Genomic DNA, 22,920 nt, shown 5'->3' on the forward strand with positions numbered 1-22,920 from the left:
TAAATCCATTCTTCAATGAGCTTCAAATCTGTATCAAACTTATTAGCAACTTTGTTTTCAAGTTTTATGCTTATGCTATTCTGAACACCTGCATATTAAAAAGAAATGTTAAAAACATCTTTGTTATACTCTTTGGTGAGAGATTATTGCTCTACCTCTTCCTTCTCTGCCTTCTTTTGTTTGTCATTGCATCATAATTTTCATTTTCTTCCCTTTTACCAACCTTGATGTTGCAAGCATGTTGTCTTCCACTTTCTTTCCAGACACAAGTGGGATTTTCTCACCAAATAACAACATATCAATATGTTCTTTATGTTGCATCAGGTGCAACCATTCATCACCAGTTAATGGTTCTTCATCAAACTTAATATCAACAATTCCAATTGTTGGATCCACCAAACTACTTGTTTCTCTATTGATAACTTTACTTATGCCAAACTCAGTAATTGCTTGTTCACACATGACTTCATGAGCAGTTCCAATTGCTTCATAACTTGCTATTACAGTGGCAGCTTCGACCTTCAATTATTCATCAAACATGGCACTTACCATATTGCCACGATCAATCCATGTTTCACAAATTTCATTACCATAATGTTCATCCACCCTATGGTGGGATATCTGAGCATGCATGTGCTCATTGACAATTCCAAACCCATCAATTGTGGTTGGATTCACCAATTCAAATCTCACTTTGCAGTCCTCATCCACATGTGTTTCGTCACAGTGGGATTCACCATCATTTGCACTATTTACATTATATTAGATTCCTTGAGCATTTATATTCTCATGCTCTGCTTCACACATAGAGGCTTCGACTTCTCTCTTTGCAATATTTGTTGCATCTTCTTCATCCATATGCATGTCTACATAATGGGTTTCACTTGTATAGTCTTCATGACCATCATCCACCTTTTAGTGGGATTCTCCAAACTCCATTGTCTTCCCAAAGTCTTGCTCATCTACTCTCAGAGATGTTGTTGACTCAACAAATTGTGACACATATTATTGTTGCATGTCACTTCCTGATCTAGGTGGATATTGGTGGCCAAATGCCTGTTCCACTCAGACCCCACCACTGTTTCTTTCAGTTTTTCAATTTCCTTATTTGTAGCACAATTTGCTATTTTTGGCAGTTTTTTAGGTCCTGAACTTTCGGAGCCGTTTTGAGGCCCTAAACGAGGTATTGTGTGTGTCAAATGGAGATCGTATGCCAAAGTTACGACCCCAGGAAGTTGATGTACCAATTTACCCAAACGGGGCCCATAGTTTGGCGCTTCATCTCCTAGGGTTAGGTTTTTGGATGTTTATGGTTTTCCATTGTTTCTCAACAATAAATAGGCCTTTGAGCCTCATTGTAATGCAGTTCAAAGGCATGTAGCCGCCATATATCTTCTCAGAGATAAGCTACCATCACCCGAGCTAGTCTTATTTCCATTATGTTTGTAAGCATATTTCAGTATTTGATATTAATAAAATGAAGTGTTATTTCTACTGCATCTTTGTATTTATGGTTATATCTGTAATTTTTTGTGTTCTTGTTTAAATCCGGATCACTTCCCCTTGCACCAAATTATTCTTCCAGGATCTTCCATGCTTCCTTGGAAGTTGTAGCTTTTTGTACCTTACACAAAAACTTCTCATCCAAGGCTTATTTTATAAAATTCAATACTAAAGCATCACATACTTCATCATATGGGTTATTAGACTCATTCTCAATTAACTCTTTACCTCGAATAAAAGTTATCATCTTGATAACCCAATTATCAAAATATTTACTAGTTAACATAGGAAGTGGGAAGATCAAAGCTACACCAATCACCCCTGATATTTTCTCTGTCTTCTACTAGACTTCTCAGTTCCTCAACTGTGACTTGAACCTCTCTAAATATGATAAGGATCTATGTCTCTTCTTGTTAATTCTATTTCTTAATCTGCTTTAGTCACGCTTTGCGACCCATGATTTTTGTCTTTCCCTATCTTATAGTTTCTTTCCTGATTGCATGAGGGTATCTTCCATATTGCCCCTATATATATATATATATATATATATATATATGATTTTTAATATGCACCCCTATAAGGCACAATCTTCACCCAAAAAATTGTCATGCTTGACAAAACACCAAATAATTTTGCAGGAAAATGGGATTTTGCAAAGCCTTAAAAATATTTTCAATTAAAAACTTCCAACAAAACCCTTTTCGTTTTTCATTTTTTTATTTTTTTTGGAATACCGTACACCTTTGTGTGTGTGTTTTTTTTCCTTAAAAATTATCTCTTTAAATAGACTTTTTTTTAACTCTTTCATAACAAAATAAACACCCAAATTCACTTTATAATGAACCTTCACTTTATAAATACCAAAAATTTACTTTTTAACTAACTAAACTTAAAAGATCTTTACCAGCATTGTTGAACTAATTAAAAGTTCCACCCACATTCTAGAGACAATTAAAAGCTTGGGAAACATTGCCAAGCCAATTAAAAGCTCGAACACGGTTGAATAGGGAAGGAGCTCAAACAACACTATTAGGCGAAGCAGAGAAGTGAAGAAGGAGCAACATGATAATTTTCCTTCGAAGCCTCCTCTGAAACAACCATTAACATCTACTACTACCACCAGCACCACATAGGCGAAGCCTCTCTTAAAACGAGGAGTTGGAAGGGCAATAAAGCATACTATGTAAGCATCTCAACAACAAAAAGCTCAAGAACTAGGACAGAAGTAACAAGCACCTGAACTGAAAGTCCCAAAAACCGATCTACTACTTCCAAGACCAAGAAAAATGTCTACAAGTTTATCACGACATCCCTTTGGGTTTAAAAGGAGGTGTTAGTACTATGCATCTTTCAATGACTATCTAGATAGATGGATTATGTAAATGTAGATAGGATGTCTATCCAATTTACTAATAATAAGATGCATGCATATCATGTTTAACAACAGAATTTTCTAATCATATGATGAAATATCTCTACTTTATTAAATGTAGATTGTAATGACCATGAGATTTTGACTATATTTGTGGATATATAATACAACTTAATGTATGAATGAATATTTAACATTCTTGTGGATATGTAACATAATTTAAATGTTATGACATTGTATTGAATAAAAAAAGGAATGCTTCCCTTGTTAAGTTGTATATATACTAACTCTTTCCATTAATAAATGGAGACATGACAATTTAAGCATATATCTCCTCTAGTTAAGCATCTAGCTCTTATCACTCGAAATAAGTAGCTATCCACTATGGCCCAAGTAGGTGAGAATTACAATATGAAAAGGGGCAATAAATTATCCCAATAAATGTTTGGTGGGAAGGTTGGAATTAGGCTTTGTCGTCATCACTATTCATGGGGCATTTAAGGGGCATTTGCGTTAGGACATACCATGTCATTTTAATGGAGGTTGAGGTCGATTTTCCTTAGATGATGTTGATGGTAGTCTCTTGAGATCGTCGTTGAGTGGAGAAACTAGATGTGGCTAGATAAACTACCCTACCTCATTCAAATTCATTATGTCTTCCAATGATGGTCCTAACTAACTAGAGTATTACACTTCTACCCATATAGTGCCTCAAACGAGCACATTTTCAATGATTCATGGTAGCCATTGTTGTATGCAAACTATACTAATGCAAGTAATCCTCCCATTTAGTAGCTTTAATAATTACGTACATTAGAATCATATATTTTGGGATCTTATTTGTCCTTTTTGTTTTCCCATTTGTTTGAGGATGCTAGGTAGAATTGAATGCTAAGTGTGTTCCAATTCCTCCAAACAATTCTTTCCAAAATATTGAGGTAAGCTTAGTATCTCGATCAAACACTATTACCTTTAGCATACCATTTAGTCTGAAAATTTCTTTCATGCATATCTTAGAAATATCAATTTCCTTATGAATGGGTTTCGCTGGAATGAAATGAGGTTTTTTATTTAACTTGTCCACTACTACCATTATGGCATTGTGCTACTTCATAGTCTTCAATAATCATGTGATAAAGTCCATGGTTATGGTTTCCCAATTCCAGAATCAATTCCATTCTGGAATTGGGAGAGGTTGCAATAAACTTGTCGTGTGCTTGTGCTAAGCCTTAACTTATTTTCATTCCCAACATCTAGCAATGTATTGCGTGACTTCCTTCTTCATCCGAGGATGTAATCATCTTCTGATAACTAGGGTGTCCATAACACTCCACCCACATTTTGAAGACAAGTAAAAGCTTGGGAAACATTGTCAAGCCAATTAAAAGCTCGAACACAGTTGAACAGGAAAGGAGCTCAAGCAACACTATTAGGCGAAGCAGAGAAGTGAAGAAAGAGCAACATGATAATTTTCCTTCGAAGCCTCCTATGAAACAACCATTAACATATACTACTACCACTAGCACCACACAGGCAGAGCCTCTCTTAAAACGAGGAGTTGGAAAGGTAACAAAGCATACTACACAAGCATCTCAACAATAGAAAGCTCAAAAACTGGAACAGAAGCAACAAGCACCTAAACTGAAAGTCCCAGAAACTGAGCTACTACTTCCAAGACCACGAAAAATGTCTACAAGTTTAGCACAACATCCCTTTGGGTAAAAGGAGGTGTTAGTACTAGGCATCTATCAATGACTATCTGGCTGACTATCTAGCTAGATGGATTATGTAAATGCAGATAGGATGGCTATCCGGTTGACTGATAATAGGATGCATGCATATCATGTTTAACAACAGAATTTTCTGATCATATGATGAAATATCTCTACTTTATTAAATGTAGATTGTAATGACCATGAAATTTTGACTATATCTGTGGATATATAATACAACTTAATGTATGAATGAATATTTAACATTCTTGTGGAGATGCAACATAATTTAAATGTTATAACTGTGTATTGAATAAAAAAAGGAATGCTTCCCTTGTTAAGTTGTATAAATACTAACTCTTTCCATTAATAAATGGAGACATGGAAATTTAAGCATATCTCTCCTCTAGTTAAGCATCTAGCTCTTATCACTCTAAATAAGTAGTTATCCACTATGGCCCAAGTAGGTGAGAATTACAATATGAAGAGGGGCAATAAATTATCCCAATAAAAGTTTGGTGGGAAAGTTGGAATTAGGATTTTCCGTCATCACCATTCATGGGGCATTTGCAGAAGGACATACCATGTCATTTTAATGGAGGTTGAGGTCGATTTTCCTTGGATGAATGTTGATGGTAGTCTCATAAGATTGCCGTTGAGTGGAGAAACTAGATGTGGCTAGATAAACTAACCTACCTCATTCAAATTCATTATGTCTTCCAATGATGGTCCTAACTAACTAGAGTGTTACACTTCTACCCATATAGTGCCTCAAACAAGCTCATTTTCAATGATTCATGGTAGCCATTTTTGTATGCAAACTATACTAATGCAGGTAATCCTCCCATTTAGTAGCTTTAATAATTACGTACATTAGAATCATATATTCTAGGATCTTATTTGTCCTTTTTGTTTTCCCATTTTTTTGAGGATGGTAGGTATAATTGAATGCTAAGTGTGTTCCAATTCCTCCAAACAATTATTTCCAAAATATTAATGTAATCTTAGTATCTTGATCAAACACTATTACCTTTAGCATACCATTTAGTCTGAAAATTTCTTTCATGCATATCTTAGAAATATCAATTTCCTTATGAATTGATTTCACTGGAATGAAATGAGTTGTTTTCTTTAACTTGTCCATTACCAACATTATGGCATTGTGCTACTTCATAGTCTTCAATAATCTTGTGATAAAGTCCATGGTTATGGTTTAGGTTGCAATAAACTTGTCGGGTGCTTGTGCTAAGCCTTAACTTATTTTCATTCCAAACATCTAGCAATGTATTGCATGACTTCCTTCTTCATCCAAGGATGTAATCATCTTCTAATAACTAGGGCATCCATAATAAGGCTTTTTATGTAGTTCATCTATAATGAGCTTCTTTAGTTCAATAGAATTTGGTATATACAACCTGTCATGGTACATTAATAATCCATCGTCAAAGCATTGCTCCATAACTCTCTCTCCATCTTGATTAGAATCTCTTGCTATGACATATTAGTTTATTTAATGCAATTATTTGTCTTAATTCTTTGAAATAGTAGGTAAATGTTGTTTATGAACCTAGATATAGAATGTTACATTGAACCACATAAAAAAAAAAAAAAAAAAAATCATATTTTTTAATTTATTTTCCTCAAAATAACATCACGTTGTTTTTTTTTCTTTTGCTTTAGTAGCCACAAAATCGTCCTTTTGCTTGGTGAATTACAATTCATACTCGGTTTCACATTATCAATCCTGTGATCAAAACCTGGTAGCAAAGTGCAGACTTATAATAATAATACTCATTTATTTCAGATATTTATGTCATGTTAATGTAATATAGATATAGATATAATATATATATATATATATATATATATATATATATATATATATATGATATAGATATATAATTTTGTTTTTCAATGGCAGCACATATGTGAAAGATGCATATGACTACTCATTGACCCTGAATCATTAGCCTTGGGCAATCTCTCTTTGAGTTTGAAAAAAAAAAGAAGAACCATCCCAGAAACTGAGCTACTACTTCCAAGACCAAGAAAAAGGTCTACAAGTTGATCACAACGTCCCTTTGGGTTTAAGAGGAGGTGTTAGTACTGGGCATCTTTCAATGACTATCTAGCTAGCTGGATTCTATAAATGCAGGTAGGATGGCTATCTGGTTGACTCATCTAGTGCTTGCGAGGGTTGAATTGTGACCAAGAGTAGCAATATTAAACTGGTGGTTATGGTTGTTTGGTAGCAGTATAATCATTATGATCAGTCCAGTGCTTGACAACAACATGAGCATTATGGTCCACCATTACAACTTAGATATGTGTTTCGAAAGTTAGTTTTGTTGAAGGCGGAAGCATCCTTACAAACTGATTTTCTATGGCAAGGCATGCCTTGTGTACATAGTAGAATGTAGCACTAGTGAATTAGTGTGTGTCCTAGAATGTAGCACTAGTGAATTAGTGTCCTGATTGTAATGTATTTTGCAGCATGGTCAGTCCATGGCTAGGATTTGAGGTTGATGGAAATGGGAAGGTGTAGAGTGTGTTGGATTCATTCATACTCACTTTTATAAGGGAAAGTATGGATTACATCAAATTTTATTCACTGTGATTATGTTTATTAACATTTTTCTTTGTTTTTAATAGGTTCATACGTCTTCTTCCTGAAGAGCTAAAGAACTTTGGTATTCCAAACTTCGCCACTTAAAATGCAGGGCAATTTCCATGCAATTGATTCACTCATTATATGAATTCAAGCATGGCGATTGATTTAAAACTTACCCCAATACAAATTGTAATTCTTGGAACCCAATATGCTGGAAAATTGAAGAAAGGCTTATGCAGTGTGATGCATTAGATAATGCCCAAGAAAGGAATTTTATCTCTTCATTCTAGTTGCAATATGGGAAAGGAAGGATATATGAATCTATTTTTTGGACTATCAGGTATTGCATATTTCAAATTTTAACTGAAATTTGAAGTTAATTTTATGGATTCATGTTTTATATTTGATGTTTTATATAACTCCGCAATAACAAAGAGTGTCTTTGTGAAGGCACCAGAAAGACTACACTATCAACAAAGCTAAACTGGTATTTGATTTGAGGTGGCGAGCATTGCTCAAGTGATAATGGTATATCAAATATTGAAGGAGGGTTCTATGCAAAATGTATTAACCTTTCAAAGGAGAAAGAACCTAAGATCTGGAATGCAATAAAATTTGGAACCAATGGGTTTACTATTATCTGTTTGCCAGTTTAAGCCTAGTGATATTGGTTGCATTTCAAGAGAAGTTTAGTTGAGTTCATGGTACATATATAACTTATTCGATTAAATTCATCTACAAAAATAAGTTTTTCGTTGTTTTTGTGGCAATATTGGAGAATGTTGTATTTGATATGCATACAAGAGAGGTGGATTACTTAGACGAATTCATCACTGGTATCATTTTTTCAACTTGAACTTGTTGATTAATGTGGTCGTAAATGCAACTAAAAGACGACAATTAATCATGAACCATTTTGACTAGATTATTAATACACATGAAAATCATGTTTGGGATCTCTTCAATTGGCTCTATAATCTAATATAAGTTCTAAATAGTTTTTGGTGCGAAATTCATAATTCCCAAATTGTTATCGTTCTCAAAATACTAAAGCTAATATTTATGTTTTCAGATGTTTTATATAGTAATCTCTACTTCACATTTCTTTAATTTTAAGAGAATAATAGAGCATCATACCCCATAGAGTTCATTCCAAATGCAAAGCTTCCATGTGTGGGGCCTCACCCTATGCATGTCATTCTACTAGCAGGTGATGATTTTGGTGTTCTTCCACTAGTTAGCAAGCTGACATTGGTCCAAACCATGTATTGTTGGGTGTGGAGCCTGATTATATTCTTTATTTAGAGGTATCGCCGCATTGGACCCTAGTTAGTAATGTGGAGAAACACCGCCCGTAAAAATATACGTTGCAAGGGGGGTCCGAGGGGTGGGCGCGTGATTGCGATCTTTGGGAGCCCCTCCTGGTGGGGAATCAGGGGCAGTGCCCCCGAAGCTCAAAATAGATGTAAAATTTCCTTGTAAAATGTTGTAATTTCATATTCAATCTGGGTCATTCATTAGGCGGAGATCTGACGGTAGAAGTTATGTTTAATTTAGGGTTTTTTTCCCTAGAAGGAAACCCCTCGCTATATAAGAGGGAATTGTATTGCATCTATGTAGATCTGTAATATATAATTTCCTAACAACTAGTACCAGAGCCGAAGGTCTATTTAGCAAATAAACTCATAGGAGAGAAGGGTTCTTGGTTCGAGTGGGAGCAATGACGGAAGATGGTAGGTTTAGGGTCGAAAACTTTAACAACCAAAACTACTAGCTATGGAATATGCAGATGGAAGATTATTTGTACCAGAAAGATCTGTACCTACCATTGAGCGGAAATACAAAGAATCCGACGAGTATGACAGACACAGAATGGGATATTCTCGACAAAAAGGCACTTGGAACAATACGGTTGTGCCTAGTGATGTCGGTAGCCTTTAATATTTCAAAGGAAACAACAACAGAGGTTTTAATGAAGGCTTTGGACAAACTATATGAAAAACCCTCGGCCTCAAATAAGGTATTTCTTATGAAGCATTTATTTAATATGAAGATGTCAAAAGGTGGATCTGTTGCTGATAATTTAAATGATTTTAATACAGTTACGAGTCAGTTAAGTTTTGTAGGGTAACTTTTGATGATGAAGTTAGGGCTTTGTTATTTCTATGTTCATTGCTAGAAAGTTGGAATGGTTTAGTTATGGACATTAGTAATTCTGTCTTTGGCTCTAGTACTTTAAAGTTTAATGATGTTGTCGGTGCAATCCTTAGCGAGGAAATGCGATGGAAAAGCTCCGGTGAGACATCAGGTAATGCTTTGACTGCAGAGACTAGGGGAAGAAAAATGGAAAGAGAAAAGAGCCCAGGATATCGCAGTAAGTCAAGGAAAGGCAGATCCAAGTCCAAATCAGGGATAGTGTGCTGGAAATGTGGGAAGAAAGGACACCTGAAGAAAGACTAAAAGTCTCAGAAGGGAAAAGAAGGAGATGTGCAGCAAGACAAAAATCATGAAGTGAATGTGACAGTTGATATGTTGCAAGATGCTTTGATTCTTTCATTAGAAAATATTATTGATGCCTGGGTGGTAGATTCAAGGGCTTTATTCCATGCCACACCTGCTAGGAAACATTTTCATGATTATGTTCAAGGAGATTTTGGACAGGTTCAATTGGGTGATGATAAACCCTATAAAATCATTGGAATGGGTACAATTTTCATAAAACAATAGAATGGAAATCAATGGCTATTGAAGGAGGTAAGGCATGTTCCATATCTGAAGAAAAATCTAATTTCAACAGGGCAGTTGGGAGGTGAAGGTTTTGTAACTACCTTTATAGATAAAACCTGGAAAGTCACTAAAGGAGCCCTGGTAATAGCAAAAGGAGAAAAGGTTGGTACATTGTATTTATGCAATGGTATTTCTAATTTTGTTAATGCTTTAACCTCTACAAGAGAAGATACGGCATTGTGGCATCATAGGCTCGAACACATGAGTGAGAAGGGGATGCAGATCTTCACTCCAAAAATTTGTTGCCAAGTTTGAAGCAAGTTGATTTAAAATTATGTGAGAATTGTGTTTATGGAAAACAGAAGAGAGTCAGATTCCTTAGAGTTGGGAAAGAAAAGAAGAACGAAAAATTAGAGCTTGTGCATACAGATGTATGGGGACATGCTCAGGTATCATCTCTCAGTGGCCCTTGTTATTATGTTACTTTTATTGATGATGCAACCAAAAAAACCTGGATTTATTTTATTCGAAATAAATCTGATGTATTTGATACTTTCAAGAAATGGAAAGATTTGGTTGAAAATGAGACAGGAAAAATGTTGAAGTGTCTCAGATCAGACAATGGAGGTGAATATTGCAGCAAAGAGTTTGATAGGTCTTGTTCAGAGAATGGAATTCGCAGAGAGAAGATAGTTCTAGGAACACCACAAGAAAATGGTGTGTCGGAAAGGATGAACAGGACAATTATGGAGCATGCAAGGTGCATGAGATTGCATGCAGGATTGCCTTTACAATTTTGGGAAAATGATGTAGATATTGTTGTTTATCTAATAAACAGAGGGCCTTCAATTTCCTTGGATGGTGGCATTCCAAAGGAGGCATGGACAAGTAAAAAGATAAACTACTAATTTTTAAAACTTTTGGTTGTGAAGCCTTTGTCCGCATTAATAAAGAAAAGAGAACAAAGCTTGAGCAAAATCAAAGAAATGTATCTATATTGGATATGGTGTTAATGATTTTGGTTATCGCTTTTATGATTATGAAAAACACAAAATAATTAGAAGCAGAGATGTCATATTCAATGAAAAGGTTTTGTATAAGGATCAACTGCAGGAAAAGAAACAGGGAAAATAAAACAGAGAATACACAGTTCTTAATGAGATCACAGAAAAATGATGGTGCCTGAAAATCATAATGATCAACAACCAGAACAACAACAGCAACCACAACAACAAAAAGCACCTCAAACACCTGAAAGTGGTGTTAGAAGATCTACCAGGATAAGTAGACCCCCTGAACGATACTCTCCTTCATTATATTATGTATTATTAACTGATTCTGGTGAACCAGAATGTTATTAAGAAGAAGTGCAGGTAGAAACCAGGAAAAAGTGGGAGCAAGCCATGAAAGAAGAGATGGACTCCTTAGCAGATAACCATACTTGGGACTTAGTCAGGTTGCCTATAGGTAAAACAAAATTGCAGAATAAATGGGTTTACAGTTTGAAGGAAGAAGATGGAGGTAGAAAAAGGTATAAAGCTAGACTTGTGGTGAAGGGGTTTGCACAGAAAAAGGGTATATAATTTGATCAGATATTTTCTCCTGTTGTTAAAATGACTTCAATTAGAACTATCTTAAGTCTAGTAGCAGCTGAAGATTTGCATCTTGAGCAGTTAGATGTAAAGACAACCTTTCTCCATGGGGATTTGGAGGAAGAGATATATATGCAGCAGCCACAAGGATGTGAGGTAAAAGGGAAGGAGAAACTAGTGTGCAGGTTGAAGAAGAGATTGTATGGCTTAAAACAGGCTCCAAGGCAGTGGTATCTAAAATTTGACAGGTTTATGTTTGAACAAGGTTATACTAGATGTCACTTTGATCAATGTGTTTATCTCAAAAGGAAAAATGATGGCAGCTATATTATATTGTTATTGTATGTAGATGACATGCTTGTTTCAGGTTCTAACATGCAGGAAATAAATGTGCTCAAAAGAAAATTAGCAAACTCATTTGCAATGAAGGATTTGGGTGCTGTAAAACAAATCCTTGCTATGAGAATAACTAGAGACAGGAAGAATCACAAATTAACATTGTTTCAGAGTGAGTACATACAAAATGTGTTGAAAATGTTTAATATGTAGAATGCAAAACCAATTAGTATACCTTATACCTTTGGCTAGCCATTTCAAACTAAGTAAGGAAATGTGTCCCAAGACTCAAGAAGAAATGGATTATATGTCTAAAGTTCAATGTGCATCAGTAGTTGGAAGCTTAAGGTATGCAATGGTCTACACAAGGCCTGATATTGCACATGCAGTGGGAGTTGTAAAAAGGTACATGAACAATCCAGGAAAAGAACATTGGATGGCAGTGAAGTGGATTCTCAAGTATTTGAGAGGTACCCCAAATCAAGCATTATGCTTTGGTGGTTCAAACATTTCTCTACAGGGATATGTTGATGCAGATATGGTGGGTGATAGAGATAACAGGAGGAGCAACACAAGGTATGTGCTTACTGTAGGTGGAACAATTGTCAGTTGGGTCTAAAAACTACAAAGTGTTGTTGCACTCTCAACAACGGAAGCAGAGTATGTTGTTGCTACAAAGGCTAGTAAAGAAATGATTTGGTTACAAAGGTTTCTGGATGAATTGGGTAAGAAGCATGAGTTGGGAAGGTTATACAGTGATAGCCAGAGTGCCATACATGTTGCAAAGAACTCTACATTTCATTCCAAGACTAAACATATACAGCTCAAGTACCATTTCATACGGTCAGCATTGGAAGATGGACAGTTGAAGCTGGAAAAGATACACACTAGCCAGAATCCTACATATATGTTAACAAAAGTTGTAACCAGGGAGAAACTCATATTCTGCTTAGTTTCAATTGGTCTTCAAGTATGATGAAGAAGATGAGAAGCAGCCAAGTCCAAAGTGGAGTCATTGTCCAGCAAATGAAGCAGCAGTGGAGTTGCTATAATTAGTCTCAAAGTGGGAGATTGTTGCATGTGGAGCCTGATTATCTTCTTTATTCAGAGGTATCGCCGCATTGGACCCTAGTTCGTAATGTGGTGGCAATGTCGCCCGTAAAAATATACGCTACAAGGGGGGTCTACGAGGGGCGGTTACGATATTTAGGAGACCACCCCCCGGCAGGGGATCGAGGGCAGTGCCCCCAAAACTCAAAATAGATGTAAAATTTCATTTTAAAATGTTGTAATTTTGTAGTCAATCTGGGTTGTTCATTAGGCGGGGATATGACGGTAGAAGCTATGTTTAATTTAGGGTTTTTTTCCCTAGAAGGCAACCCATCTCTATATAAGAGGGAATTATATTGCATCTATGTAGATTTGTAATATATAATTTCCTAACATGTATCACTTCATCAGTGGTTACACTGCCTTGGTAAGATTAATTGAGTTTATAGATGTGATTCCTTTTTTAGTTTCCTTTACATTGCCTGTGTTCTTGAACGTTTTCATGATTCAGGTTGTAAGAACTGAAGGAGTTAAGGATCCATGTGCAACATTTTCTGCTTGTTTTGGAGCAGCGTTTCTTATGCTACATCCAACCAAATATGAAGAAATGCTTGTAGAGAAGATGCAAAATCATGGTACAACGGCTTGGTTGGTTAACACTGGGTGGTCTGGTGGGAGGTGCTCTCATACATTCCAACCAAACTTATATGACAAGAATTATATGTAACTAATTTCTTTGTTTTGGACTATCTTTTACTCTAACATACATACATTCATGGCTAACTTTTACAAATTATGATGCATCTATGTCATGGGACAGAGAATTAAGCTTGGTTATACCTGCAGAATCATATATGATATAAACAATGATAGTTTACATAATGAAAACCATACAAAAATGCCTGTATTTGGCTTGCATATCCCAGATTCTATTGAGGGTATTCCCTCATAGTTATTGCACCCTGAAAACACGGTATGTCACGATGATGGATTTTGGAGTACATCTCTACATTCTCCCTTATTTTTTTACTTTTATCAATATTTAGATATTACAATGGTCACAAAATCTATAATTTTCTTTCATTTAGTACCAAATTTTCAAGATTTAAAATGGGCTAAAAATATGCACTCCCTTTTGTAGTGGTTTGACAAGGAAACCCTGCAAAATTTGGTAGGTCTCTTTCAGAGCAATTTTTAGAAATTTACAGGTTATAAAATTGGCAACAGTAGTAAGCTTACTAAAGAAATCCTCATAGGTGGGCCACAATAGGATTTTAAACTATCCTACTAATTATGGGAAACAATAAAGTTCGATGTGGAGCATAATAGCAATAAGTACTGTTAGAGCAGAATAAAATATTACTTTTCAAGTTACCTCAAAGGAAACTTGGAAAATCATGTTTTTTTGTATGGTTATCATGTAGAAAGCAATTTTTTATTATCAGCACATGCTCCAATGTTAGAATTTTTGGCTTTTTCGAAAGGAAATCCTCATATTCTTATTTAATTGATGTAACTCTGTTTCAGAATGAAACTTTTTATCTAGGAAGCAATAAAAGATGCATTTCGCCTCCACTGATTTATGCCAAACTATAGTTCTATCATATGGTTGAGTTGTAAATAAATTATTTGTTTGTATTGATTTACATTCTTAGGTAATGGTGGCGGGTTTTTTCTAGCCCTAAATGTGTGAAATATAGTAGACCACATTTGGCCAACTAGACAGTATCACTTATAGCTGCAAAAAAATTACTTGTTAAAAGTAGGAAACATATCCAATGATTTCGATCTTTCTTGGCCTTTTTTTTGTCTTCTTTTTTACAGGAACCAAGCAAGTGAATCGTATAGGAAAAGTATACAAAATCTATGAAGTCATTAGTAAATTCTTTGCAGATATTTTTAAATTGACAACGAGCATAATTTCATTTTTCTCATTAATCGATTATTGGACTCTCCTGAAATTTATGTAACATGCTTTTTTATTGCTATTGTGTATGTCACCTTAGTTTAAGAATGATATCTATGACATTCCAACCATGTAGACTACATCTTTCATTAACAATACATTTGGTTTGAGGATCATAAATTATCAAAATAACAATCAAAAGGACTTCACATCACCATCTTTTTCTACCAGAACTTTCCATAGCCATTATGCCTCACCCAAAGCTTGGTATTGTAAAATTAGTGATTAGGATAATCTAGCTGAATATATTCTTGAACAAGTAGCATAATCACAATCCAGTAGGCATACATAATGACTAATTCTGGGTGGTAAAATGCTACTTGTTCCTTTAAGACGAAAATGTATACTGAACTTTTGCATAGTCCAACAGGTATCTAAGAAGTTCTCTCAAGTTCTTCATCGTGACATAATATCTCATATGTGTTTTTCCACAGTTTCTAACATTTTATTTCATAAGACCTTCAAATGGTCCATATTTATCAGTCTATAGACAAGAATACACATCCTCTTCTTTGGAGATCACATCTACATAACTTGCAGGAACTCATAGTGTTCCTTTTTGAAATACAAAGTTCCTTTCGCTTCTACACAAGGAAAATTGATAAAAATTTTCCCTTCTTCAGGTGAAACCAGTGATCCTCGATAGTTACCATTGGTGTTGTTGATCACTGAAGAACTGCTTTCATTAGAACCTAGGTCACTAGGGCCACTGAAAATATTTGATCTGGGAGAGCCATAAGCTGGTATCAAAGCTGGAAGTGAATTGGACTTGTGGTCTGGCCACAAGAAATTAGTGTTATGATCATACATTTCTTCTGTTGTATTAATTGTGTGTCCTCGCAATGTGAAAGGAAGAAAATTATGGCCATATTCATCTTGATACGACTTCATTTTCTTGTTCTTGTTCAATTTTAGATTGTTTTTACCATTGAAAACATTACTTGCTTCCTTCTTAGCATCATCGGTTATGCACGAATCACTTGGAGGTGCAATTCCACCTTGTTCCAACTGCAAATAGGGCGAAGTACACACAACCAAGCATTGAGGAGCACATGTTATCTAAAAACTGAGTAGCATACCCCTCGTGATATTGGTGCAGTGATAGTCCATCCACATTTCGAGATTGATCTAGAACGTTATAGCTCCCAGGATATATGTTCCTTCTTTGAACCAAATTTTGATCCATGTTCTGAGAATTAAGTTCTAGTACTAATGCAGGTTGTTGTTGAGCCCAAACATGAGAAGCCAGAGCAACAGTTGGATCATCAAATATGCATGCAACAACAGACCTTGGCAGATTTAGGTCTAGCTAGTTCATGTTTCCATTTTCAACATTCATCATATTGGATGAAGACCTATATGCAGCAAGCTTCAAGTAATCTCTAAACCATCATGCTTCAGCCTCCATCCTTGCATTCTCCCACTGTGTCAGGGAAGCAAAGTACTGAGATATCTAGGAAGCAGCAAAGAGGTCAGTTCGTGGTCTATGAGTCATTGGATCGATGCCCATTTGAAGTAATCGTTTCTTCAAATGCGTGTTCCAGTAGTTCTTAATTTCGTTGTCTATTCTCCCGGGTAGATGAGAATCTATTACATAGTCCAAACCACCTAAACATTGAATTTAACATCAAAAATCCACTAGGCTAATCGACCTCAAACATCGTAAGTTATAAAAGTACATGAGAGACATCAAGGTTTGTTTAAAGATTACTTGTTTCCAAGAATCACATGGAGTTGGAGAATTGTCTGTTCTTCGTCAAAAGAAAACTTTCCTCGCTTTATATCAGGCCTAAAATAGTTGGTCCATCGAAGCCTGCAACTTTTTCCACACCTAAGTACCCCTGCAACATAGGAACATCACAATTTTCTAAGCGGTATATGATGATAGAACTTCCTAAAGCCGAATTCAGCAAAGTACTCATTTATAGAAATTCAACCATAAATTGTATGAGAGTTGTACCCATTCTCATAAACGGAAGGTCTCCATTGCATCTAACTTATCTTTGTGCATAACTCCAGATAGGCTCTCTGGGCACACCAACAATGGTGAAAGTGGCTAAGTTGAGGATTAACCTTTCAAAGTCATTCTGTGGTCACTGGTGTATTAGTTAAGGTCCTCATCTAAATTGTTAAAACTTTCGGGTTTTACCCACACCTTAGGTTACCTAAAATTAAGATGAATTTATCTTAATTATTCATTCTTGATAACTTAGTTCAAAAACCTACTCATCTTAGAATTGCACCTACATGTTGTATGTTAAAACTTATGGGTATTACCCACATATTAGGTTTCCTAAAATCAAGATGAAAATATTTTAATCATTCACTCTTTAAAACTTAGTTCAGAAATCAGATAATCTTGCAATTGCACCTACATTCTTTATAACATAGTTCAAAAAGCAGAGAATCTTTGAACTACACTTTCATTCTTGGGTAGGCCACGCCAACTCCCATGACTATGCTTTTTCATGTAGTCTACAATCTTTTGATCCTCCTTAGGTGTCCAAGGTCCCTTTTTCAGTCCATTCTAGTCACAACAGGGAGCCCTGCCCATATTATTCAGCCTTGTTTCAACGAACATAACATCAAGTTGAGTAGATAGAAAAAACATTCAAAATCGTATTTCTCTATGAAGTCAATTATGCATGATGTAACTACATTCAATGTATGTGTTGAATAAACGATATAGTTCACACATAATTACAAGACATGAATATTAATTTAGTGTTTGATAGAAGGATGAATAGGTATAGTTTCATTGCATTTATATAGGCTAGCCACTTTCCAGTGACCCAAAGTTCACATATCTCTATGCCAATTTGACATAAAGAAGCAACAGGAGCATAATTTTCATTGCAATTGCAAGGACTAAGTACTTTGTAACCTAAGTAGAGCAAGATTGTTGTTGATAATAAAACATATATGAAAGATTAAAGACAAACTGAACCATGAGGACAACTCTTAGAAGGCCTCAAGGTTTAGGACTATTTCTTCTCCTCTAATGAGATCAATAACATAACTCCCATGGTCAAACATAATTATGATATATTGGAAATATAAATATAAGTTGTAATGTGCATTTATTATATGGAGACATTCAACAATTCCTCTTTCATACAGGTGTCCAATAAAATATTTGACTATAATGTTGTGTCTACAACTTTACAATGTCATCTAAAACATTATAAAACTCTTTAAAAAAAAATAATGAATACTATTTAGTATTTATCATCTTTATTTCTTATTCATAATATACATATAATCCATAAGAATATTACATTTAACATTACCATGTATCAATATTCTTATTTTGTATTAAAATTACAATTTATATATGGTTTGTTAACTTTAAATATTGTTAAATTGGAAGAGTAAATCTTTTATTTAGAATATATATATATATTTTATAAAGTATGCTTGATTTAATTTTATCAATTAAAATCAGATTATTTGTACAAATTTTCATCATAAGAAGTTGAATGAAAAAATATTTTTCAGACCATTGAAATTTAATTACACTAGTGTCAATTAAAGTAAAATGACACGTACAAGTTTTCATCAGAAACAAATTTGATGAAAATATCTTCATTTTAAAATAAAAGAAAATCCTTTGCATGTAATTAATTAAGTACAAATATATCTTTCAACATGAAATAAATAAACCAATTCTAATTTACCTTAGTAAGGTCAATAATTGGAACCCTTACATGATTTCATTTTTGTTAATAAAAAATACAAATATTTATATAAAATTTTATCATGAAAAAGATTGAATGAAAATATATCCTTCTATTTAAAATAAATAAAGTAAATCAAATTGGTACCATTAATTTGAAGATACATAATATCCTGTATTGATAGTCTAAAGATGAGAATGATGACACACATATCATATTTTAAATTGGCAGGGAAACTCCATATATTGTCTCAAGACACAGTGTGAATGAGCATCTGAAAAAAACTAAACTGTCGTTGTCTACTGAGGCCACAATTTCTCTCGAATGGTGAAATTCTAACCAAAACCTGGTAAAAAAAACAAATAAATCCAATTTTGGGAGTGTTTGAATTTTTTTTTATGGTGGAAATGGAATAAATTGACATTGCTATGTAAATGTTGGTGTGACAACGAATCAAACCGGTACTTTGCATAGTACCATTTATGCTAGGTGGAATTATTAGGTGGAATATTTATGCATAATCTGTTTGATTGATATATACAATTTCAAAGCTAGAATTTTTCCATGGCTTTGGAGGATATCATCTTGCTCCATATTCCATTCTTCTAACTTGTTTATGTTTTTTAAGATCATGTCCCTATTGCAACTATGTTGGACACTAGACATATAGGCATGTGGTTGTGTGAGGCACATGCATAACTGCATTGGACATTGGACATGTAAACATGACGAGGCTAGATTTTAATTTGTCTTGTAGATGGTTGTATGAAACACTTAAGTAGAATTTTTGAGTATGGAAATTGTCTTATTCCTCTATCTCCAGTCTTCTATATCCGTACACTTTGATTGATCATGATTGATTATCGATTTTGGCTTGTATCTAAAAGATTAATAATTTTTGTCCAACTATGTGCAAATGATGATTGCCCCTCCCCATTTTCTTGTCTTCATATCCTTTGATAGATCATGCTTAATAATGGGTTGCTAAATATATCAATTAGACTAGATTCATACTTTAGTAAACCATGGTGGTTGCAGGTCTTTTAATGACAAATTCTTTTGATAATGATAACCAATGAATTATTGTTAACATTACGTGTTATAAGAACCTTTCCATGAGTAGGATTCAAGACTCTTACCTTTGGACAAATTTATCTTCATTAAATTATATTGATAAGCAAGGAGTGGATCACTTTTCTGTATTAATGATATTGCCTTTGGAAAATAAAGAAGAACATACAAACTTCTATTAAATGTTTGCCTCAAAGGGGATATTAAATGACTATTCAACCTGATGTGTAGATACCAAGCCTCTTTATGAATTGATTGGGTCATTTAACGAGAACCACCAGCACAATGAATCTTATTTCTTACTTTGGGATAACCATGTCAAGCACAACATGATTTCATATTTCATGTGCATGGTATCCATAAATCGGGGTTGTTAGTTTTAAGGGCCATATGTACAATTAAGATGGAGTTGGATGTGGGGTAGTTTAGATCATTAAATAAGGTGTTTCGTCATTGAAGACTCACTCTTTTTCAGACTCTTGTTTTCAAAAGCTTTTCCTCCCTATCCTTTGCACTCTGGCAGCTAAATATTGAACCTGTGATGTGTTGGTCGCGATCATTCAACCTAGATAACTTCACAACCTCTAAATACTACACACACAAAAGTGCAAACCATTACCTTTCACATTCCCCACTCCTCCTATCGGTGTTCCTTTGCACCTCTCGGTGCAATTGCTAGTAAATAATCATTTCAAAAAAAGGTTGTCATGAAATTTCAATGACAAAACTTAACCCACGTGACCTTTGACTTTGAATTATTTAATGAACCACCTTTTAAAATCAATGCTAGGCCTTTATCCCTTTAAACTAACTTGCACGCGGGTTTTTAAAATTTTGCTCATGGCTTGTTCATCCCTGACACAGCCAAAACTACGCAGATAACCCCATTTTAGCTGGGAATTTTTTGCCAAGTGTCATATTTTTTGCACTAAGAAAATGTGAATTTCATACCCCCTTGTACATTTTTAATTCCTTAACTGCAACGATTTTGCAACACAATCTTTTAAAAAAAATCATTCTTCTTACTTGGCCTTCTTCTTACTAGCTCTGTTGGCTCCACAAATTTGTATTACTTCCTCGGCTCCGATACCAATTTGATGGAAAGGCAAAGGAGGAAAGACACACAATAACATGAGTTGCGACTCTTCAATTGATCAACCAAACTTGATAATTACGATGAACCCGGTGAGGGGTATTTAACATTTTTCTAACTAGTAACTCACCTAAAATAACTTAACATGCAATCACACACTAAATTCGACTTTATCCAAATTAAAACTTAACTCGAATTGACTCAACTTAACTTCTCTACTTTCAAATAACTCTCATACAAAAGTAATTAGCTATCTTTAACATAAACCCATAACAACGACAGAGACCTTCTCTCTAAACGTTCACAAAATTCGATCATATGTTTTTTTAAACAAATCTCGATTGTAAATTATTCCTAACAACAAGTACAACAATTTAATAGACAAACACTCTATTGGAAACACACAGCAATAATCTACTCTCAATGAACAAATGGCAACAATCCACTTTCTATAAACAGGTAGCACATGATCTATGTCAGAAACTCTTTATTCTTATTTGTATATAAGAAAAAGTGTCTTAATGAATCGGTCTCATAAAATCTTTTTGTTGGTATAAGAAAAAATATCCTAATGAATCTACATCATAAAAATCTGATCGTTGTTTGTATATCAGAAAATGTCTATATCATAAAAATCTTATTGTTGTTTGTGGGTAAGAAAATGTCTTGATGATAAAAAAACATAACTGTCACCGAACTCAATGAATGAATAAGGAAATGAATCTCTCTCATAGGTGCTCATAACTGTGCCATTACATGTGCAATAAAATTATGATAAAATCAAATCTAGCTTGAGCTTAAAAAAATACGAAAAAAATATGGAGAAATATTTGTAATTAAAGTTTCATTAAATTCCAGAGTACAAATAATTCAACTAAAGAAAATAATGTTTAGTTCAACCATGAGATAAAAGCAATGTTGTAACATAATTTATTTTAGATGGTATTAATGAGTGTGTGGAAATTCCCAGAAAACTACACACCCAAATTGTAAGTTAAGCCTAGGGCATAATCTTGAGTCTAACCCTTTAGACCACTTGGATCCATTTATAAAAAGTTTACCTCAGAACAAACTTAGTATGAAAATTAATTTATCAATCTTACGTGACCCACGTACTCTTCGCTTGTGAATACATACAATGAGAAAAACACGTTCAATATGATAGCCAATCAGATAATAGAAAAATAAATTAAAATATTGTTCAAAAATACTAAATTTCAATGTGCAAAGTTAAACTATGAACTTTACAAATTTTCGTCAACCCCAAGTAATATGGGTTTGACCAAAAACTCAATGCAATATCCTATCTATTGCACAGATAATAAGAAAAGGTTGAAGATATTTAAATTGATGTACTTTGAAGGTGGTATTTTTTAATGGATATACTTCGAAGATGGTGGTACTATGTGAAAATTAAAGCACATTTCCTTAATTGAAAGTAGAGGTTACTTTTGTGAAATAAAATCACTAGCATAGATCCATTTTATGTAAGGATCTAACATGAGCAAAGAGAGATCAAATTTCAACAAGGGAGCCACTGTCGTAGCGGCAGTCCCTGCCGGGGCTAGCTGTACATGAATGCCAATCATCTCCAGTGTATTAAAAAACAAAAAATAAGTGTGGTTTGTAATATTAAGTTAAGTCTCACAATTTCATTGAAAGTAGAACAACTATATTCTAACCAACAGCCTTGAAGCAGCCATAAATGTCTTTAGAAAATGGAAGATTATATAAGAGCTTGTCAAGCACGAGCAACTACTAATGTGTTAGTCAACTACTAATGCGTTTGTCATTAGGCTTTGAATGAAAAATGGAATTATTGACAAAAGTTCATGTCGGTATTCGCAACCAATATGCATGGTAAAGTACTAACTAATTTTCAAGACTTGCAACTCTCGCTTTAATAGATAATTAGTCAAAGTTTACTTGCAAGATTAAAAGGCATATAAGCCACCACTCCTCATCTCCATCCTTGTGAGTTAGACTCCATCCTTGTGAGTTAGAGGAATACTCGATAAAAGATACTTTGCTAGGCTTCAACCCTTAACTCTTCAACTTGATCAACGCTCTTGCTTTATCAGGTTGACTTAAATTAGATCGATGGACTACCTGGTTGGGTACATGCACAAGTGTTGTTGGAAAGAAAATATAGAACACCTCCTCAATTGCAGTTTTGAATCTTGCCAAAACTCAGGTTAAGGGAGGATGAG

At 34.5% G+C, this 22,920-nt stretch overlaps 2 pseudogenes; one reads left to right on the forward strand and one right to left on the reverse strand.

Moving 5' to 3' along the window:
- The first annotated feature begins 7,067 nt into the window (after nucleotides 1–7,067).
- On the forward strand, nucleotides 7,068–14,173 carry LOC149153702 (phosphoenolpyruvate carboxykinase (ATP) 2-like; annotated as a pseudogene).
- A 1,221-nt stretch (nucleotides 14,174–15,394) lies between these two features.
- LOC149153703 (transcription factor MYB93-like) lies at nucleotides 15,395–17,423 on the reverse strand (annotated as a pseudogene).
- Between the last annotated feature and the right edge of the window lie 5,497 nt (nucleotides 17,424–22,920).

The sequence above is a fragment of the Pinus tabuliformis genome, chromosome 9, assembly GCF_031772625.1.
Source record: "Pinus tabuliformis cultivar Carrire ecotype Pingquan chromosome 9, CPIR1, whole genome shotgun sequence".
NCBI lineage: Eukaryota > Viridiplantae > Streptophyta > Pinopsida > Pinales > Pinaceae > Pinus > Pinus tabuliformis.